This window comes from Pteronotus mesoamericanus, unplaced genomic scaffold (assembly GCF_021234165.1).
Source record: "Pteronotus mesoamericanus isolate MK-2021 breed Mesoamerican mustached bat unplaced genomic scaffold, CSHL_Meso_final contig_121, whole genome shotgun sequence".
Classification (NCBI taxonomy): domain Eukaryota; kingdom Metazoa; phylum Chordata; class Mammalia; order Chiroptera; family Mormoopidae; genus Pteronotus; species Pteronotus mesoamericanus.
The window spans coordinates 440417-447018 of NW_026555046.1; positions in this window are offsets into that span (position 1 = coordinate 440417).

Below are 6602 nucleotides of genomic sequence, written 5' to 3' on the forward strand. Positions count from 1 at the left end.
TATATTTAACATAAGAGTTTATAGAGGTACACATCTGCACTTTCTGAGACCCTATAACCTGCTATACTTCAGTGTAAATGTACCATCTAAGTCAAATTGTAATCATCATTCCATGTTAATATGGTGAGCTTTATTGTGCTCTCATTATCACATAGGGCTGGGAGATGCGGCTGACTGTCGTAATGGTGTGTAAACGAAACCTTAACAGCCTTTACCATCCTTGTTCTGGTATGAGACTAGTAAAGCACTGCACTCATAGATGTCACATGACTGCTTTGCCAGCTAGCACAGGTGTCTCTAAAGGGGAGAAAGCAGCAGGAGCCCCCAATCTTTGGGAAGCAGTGCTATTAAAAGTACATTGCCTCTAAGACACATGACTGATGTTCAAAACTGGGTACCACCACCACATCATGATCTTGGTTGGGCAAGTGACTAAGCCCCTAGATGCCTCAATTGACTCCTGTCAAACCTGGGTACGAGCTGTACTTTAAAGGGTGCTTAGAGATTAAAATAGGACGATGACCATAAAATGCATGTTTTAATACCTGTTACATGGAAAATCTCTAGTAAAATTGTGTCATTATTATTACTATTATTGTCATCATGGTTGCTGTTGTTATAGAAATTCTCTTTTGAGTCATTAGGCATGAAAACAAGAAAAGATTTGCTTGGAAAAGTTCAACTTTTTTCACCTCCCCATATGCAGAGAGTGAACACAGGCTGCTAAATTCTGGTGGATCATTCTCCCTCCAGTTCATTCAGAGGATGAGAGGGGAGAGAGTGCCCAGGGCCCAGGATACAACCCCTCTGCCTCTTGTCAGCTGCAGCAGTGTAGTCCAGCTACCTGCCCTGAGCATGGCTACCTTGCTCCCATGACAAAGTCCACACTGAGGGTGGCAAGAATATTTTCAGAAGAAGCCAGAGGAAAATCTCAGAGGTTACCCTTCTCCCTGCTGTTCCTCCCAATAATCCCTTCTGTTTTGGTTCCCTGAAGGTAAGAAGGGAAAGTCCCATCAAACTTAAAGTGATAATAAAGAGGTATCTGTTGCGAGGTTATGAGGGTCAGGGGAGTCCATACTAAGCAATCTCACTCACCTCTGTTGGGTCCATTAACAACTTATATTTCTTAAAGAACATGGCCCATTAGAACTGAGAGCCAACAACTATGGTTGGCAAGGGTTGTTTCTTGACATCATTTATTCCACTGCCACACACTCCTCCTCTCTTAAGTTACTCCAAAGTCTTGGGAAACCAGTGCAAAGCTGTCTCAATAACAGTATAGACCTGTGACATCTTTAGAGCATAAAGATTGGCACAAGAAAATTTAAAAATAGATGGCAAATTTGCATTCAATACTTAATGCACCTACCCCTTAGGAAAATGTGTATAAAATTTATTTCTCTTCTCCCAAAACTACTTTAGCTGTTACCAATGCCATTGAATTTACTAAGATTGGAAGCTAAAAATCAGCTCACTGACACAACCAAACTGGTTCTGCCATGACTTCAAAGATCCAGGGTACATAGTGAATGTGTGGCTTAGGGCCTGTGTCAAGTTTTCTATGAGTGTGAGGAAGTTGCTTTAACTTGTACTACAGCAACTTCCCTACCCACCACACACGTATGCACGTGCGCGCACACACACACACTTAGACAGTGTTGGAGCCAGGCCTTGTGGGTTGGTCCCACTTAATAGATAGAAGTGAGCTCTAGGTGGCCTGAGGAAGGGAAAAAAGATAAAGAAGTGGTCACACCCATGCTCTCTGAAGGGTTATTCGTGTAGTCACAATTTGGTTTTTGTCTACTGATTTGATTTCAAGAGCATCTCATCATCACACTGGGTCTACAGCCTCACAAATGGGACCTTTACTTCCAGCTAACACAATGGCTGCTGGTGTAGCCAATTCACTAAAGTCAGTATTGGAAAACATCATTACTTTCAAGATATTTTATAAATATTATAAAGCATATTTTTTTAAAAATCATGTCAAATGTGTTATTGTCTTCGACTTTTTTTTCCTTTTTTAAGGACGATATACTTGGACTAAGGGCAGTTAACAGTAGACAGTCCTGATTGGCCAACATCTGTTTCTTTATAGGAACCTTACTTGCCAAGTAGCTGGACAGCAATACCCTTTTGGTATTCATGGAAGTACTTGCTGAACAATAATGACAATAATTGCCTCTGATTCTTGTGTTTACAACACTGCCAAAGTATCATTAGGGCCTTATTTATAGATAATAATGCTTATTAATCACAAGTATTTGAATTTTGGAATGTATTAGATTAATATTCTTTTGTACCTCAGTTCTGTACTAATGCTGTGAAAGACATTTACTGAATGCAACTCATTGCCAATGCTCATTTTGAGCTGCAAAATAATGTGTGTAATTTGCAGGTGAAAGATAAAGAAATTACTGGCTACCTCTCAACAGCCTGCATCGTGATCAACGGCCAACACCGAGAATTAGGCCCTCACTGTAAAATAAAAAAGAAAAGAAGCAAAATAAATATCTCCGTAGGTATTATTTCAAAAAAATCCTGTAAATTCTTATGACGGAAGAACTTCCAATAATAAGTCTATTATCTTGTTTTGCCATAAATCTTCAGTGGATGGCATCAATTTATTGAAAAGGGTCTAGGTTGAAGAATAATTAGTTATTCAGTAAAAATTCATATTGCATAAGTTTTTGGAAGCTCAAGGAAAAAAAATAGCATAGAATGACTAACAGTTGTAACCAACAAAAGTACAACCTTTGGTCTAACTGCCCCGTTGTTAAACATCCTTCATTCATTTACTCATTAAATCATTTTATATGTTTAATTTCTGTGCAAACATTAAACCTATCAAGTACTTCCCTATTTTTATATGCATATAAAAATCAAAATCATTAAAAATTTCAAAAGATTATCACTTTTTTCCTAAGATTAATACAAAAAACATAATTTCTGTTAGTACAATAAAATGACTTATTAAACATAAAATATCACCAGTTCATAGTTTTCACCTGGCCATTCCCTGCTGAAATTATAGCAAGAATTAAGTCAGCAATGTTTTCTTTTTACCTAGCATACGATTTTATTTGTTCTTGGAGTATTCATGCTTTATGTGTGAAAACAATATTTCAAGTAATTAAGTAGATAAATGCAGGATACAGTGACATAATTTTCCAGAAACATTTGAGAAAGAAAGCAAAGCTTATTAATATTGTTCTAGGTGCCATTTTAAAAATAGTATTTGTGACCAGATAGCTTTTTAAAAATTGCCTGTAATTAATGTTTACTAATATTCTTTAGACTAAACCCAAATGATGCTTAATTTTATCCTACTCTATCCAAGACTACTTTAAAATAGTGTATGGGTCTAATAACCACCCACAATATATGAACATTGTCCTCTCATTCTCTCAATTATCGTCCCCCACAGGAAGTAAAGGGATTGTACCTTTCAATTCACCAAATCACACTGAGAAAATTGTCCTTCCTAAAAGATCCTTGAAAATGTGTTCAGCTAACATTTCCAAGTCAGAACATACAAGGAGACTAAGATTCTAACTCATTAAATGTGTAATGTTAACATTTCAATCTATCGCTAAATGTAAATAACCTTAGCAATCCCAGTTGGACTATTTAATATTAATTTAAAGTATTTTATAATATGTGAGTGTCTCCTCTCCTGGGGCTAAGTAGAGGGTGAACAATTATCTAATAACTTCAATCAATGTACTCAGCCAAACCTGGGAAGTCAGGCCCCTTCACTCTCTTTATTTAAATCTGGTAAATGTCTCAACAGGAGGTCCATTCAGGTGTGTGTTTCATCTCTCATAACACTGGGAGAATGAGAAGTCAAGCAATAGCTTACAGAATTAGTTGAATATTGGCACTATAGAGAGCCAATATAGATTATTCAAATTTCACCATGTCCTTTTCTCTTTTCTTAATAGGTAGGTAGAAGAGAAAGGACCAATGTCTGAAATCTCCAAATCGTTAATTCGATTCTCCAGTTTATTTTGCTTTCAGTAGATATTGTCTGATTCCCTCTTTAAAAGTTACTAGTAGTGGCTGAGGAAAGAAATAAACATTCTGAGAGAACAGATATATCTCACCTCAATGTGTGACAGTGATGATGTCTAAACATTGAGGTTTAATACTTGAACTCCCCCTCCGGTGTCTCTCTGAACCTTACTGAATAAGCCTCACCTAAGTGTTTACAGACTTGAAAAGGAAAGAAAGACAGAAAGAGAAAGGGGTAAAGAGGGAGACAGGGAGGGAAGGAGGCAGGGAGGGAGGAAGGGACAAAATTGGTAGTCCATAAAGTTAGGCTTTAAATTTGAGAGCACTGAAAAGATAACTCTCTATGAAAAATGGTTTGACAGAATAAATTGTACTCCACCAACATCCTAACAATTTTCTGACCCTAGTCAGATATGAAACTTAAGATCTGTCAACATATTATAGTTGTTCTGAGTTAATAAGCTTTTCTCCTTGTTTTCCTTAACTGACAAATTTTTTAATAAAATTTAATCTTGGATGCCTACATTCTGGGAAGTTTTATTTGCTACATTATAATTCTGTCTGCTTGCAGGCCACAGAACACCAAAATATTTATTCATACAAATCTTTCTATGGTTATAACTTGAACCTACTTTACCCACTTCATTAATTAATTCAACATAAAAAAGATTTTACATTTTTGTAGAGAGTAACACTTCATCCAAATTTTTGAATGAACATTGTGCATTGACTATGTCTCCTTAACTCACGGCACACCATCAGATAGAAAACTTCCTGAAATAAAAACTAACTTATTTTTGCAGTTGACTTTAAAACCCATCTAAAATAAAATGTTTGCATCTCTTTCCAAGTAATAGTCTTGTTAAAGACTTTCACTTTAGTATTTCTATGGTTTTAACTTCAAGCATTTTAAGAGACTAAGAAACAAACCTCAAAAAGTCAGTTGGACTAAAACTGATTTTAATTTTCACAAGCGCATCACTAATATTTAGACACTCCTTAAGAGTCATCAACCTTTCAAATACTGTCTCTGAAATAAATAAGCAATAAATTATACGTGGAAATAAATGCCACCATAAACATCATATATGTTTTTCAGTAAAGAAATATACATTTACATAAACAGAGAAAAGTCAACAAAATATTTTATAATATCAGTAAAATTAAGTCTCACTACATGAGAGAGCTCCTATCACGGTTTTCAAGAAAATTTTAAAACTATTTTTTGATTCCTTTATCAACTAGGACAAATAGCTGTTAAGTTATAACATTCGATTATAATGTTTCTTTACATTTGCTTAGCACAAACAAGCATTGGATTCCTGCCAATGTATTCATTTTAACTGTATTATTTTAACTCCAAAAAAAGCCTTTGAAAATGAAAGATTTAAAAAACTAACAAGAAGTAACATGTCACACCATATTGTACATCAGTTCAAGGATAAATATGTGCTTCAAATTTTTTTTTACATTTTGAATTATCACCAAACTACTAAATGTCTTTTAATGACATAAAGGACCGTAAAATTAAACTACTTAAAAATGTTTCCTTTACAGTAGAATGGAAAATAAAATTAATGTTCTTTGTTATTGCATTCAGAATTTAATTTTCGTTCTGTCAACAGTATTTAATTTGCAGAGAGGAAAAAGGCAAAAAAAAACACCCTGATTTTGATAGAGTGTGCATATTTTAAATGTGCATTCAAAAATATGATAGCTTTTATTTTATGTGAAACAAGTTATTAAAGTTCATAGTACTTTTAAGTGGGGTGTATTTAAAATATAAATACTATACATATATTATTTATCAATTTCTGTGGTGTCATATACAGTTGGCACAATTCAGATTTCAGTAGAAATTTTGAAATTTGTGTTAATAACATTAAGATATACTCACTCTTTTCTTATTTTAAGACTGCCTGTTACAGAATGTATGTTAATCGCAGAAGTTTGGCATATTACACATGGACTTGTTATATGCAAATACATTCAGCTGGGGTAAGTTATTATTTTGTTATGTACATTAATATCTACCCTTGTGCATATGTATATTTACATCATGTATAAATGTATGTGTTTCCAAAGGGTACTATACTAAAGGAAGAGGAGGAGCATCTAAGGATTGTCATATAATATTTTAGTTAACTGTTAATTGAGTGCTGTTTTCCGTGAAAGTAATTAGGGTTTTGCTTTCCCAAAGGTGGGTGTTTATAGACATGGTTTGGTTATTTACTGTTTTCCTAAAAGCTAGTTTTATAAGCTTATGCTCACATAGGCTTTAAATCAATGAGTGATACCCTCCCCTTCACCTTTCCCTTCTCTTAGGAAGGCCTATGGGAAAACAGCGTGATAAATAATTCAAAGAAAAGCTAAACTTTGATTACAAAAACAAAAGCTTATCTATTTAATCATTAACATTTTACCATTAATATTCTTTATTAAAATTTAGCTGTCTACAAATTATCTTATGAAAAGGAATGATCAAAATTAGATCAAGATATTGGCTGGTGATGGTCTCTTGAAGTGAATGTGTACAGATTTTATGGAGAGCCCTTCCCCAGGACAGGAGGTCTTGTAAAAAGTTATGG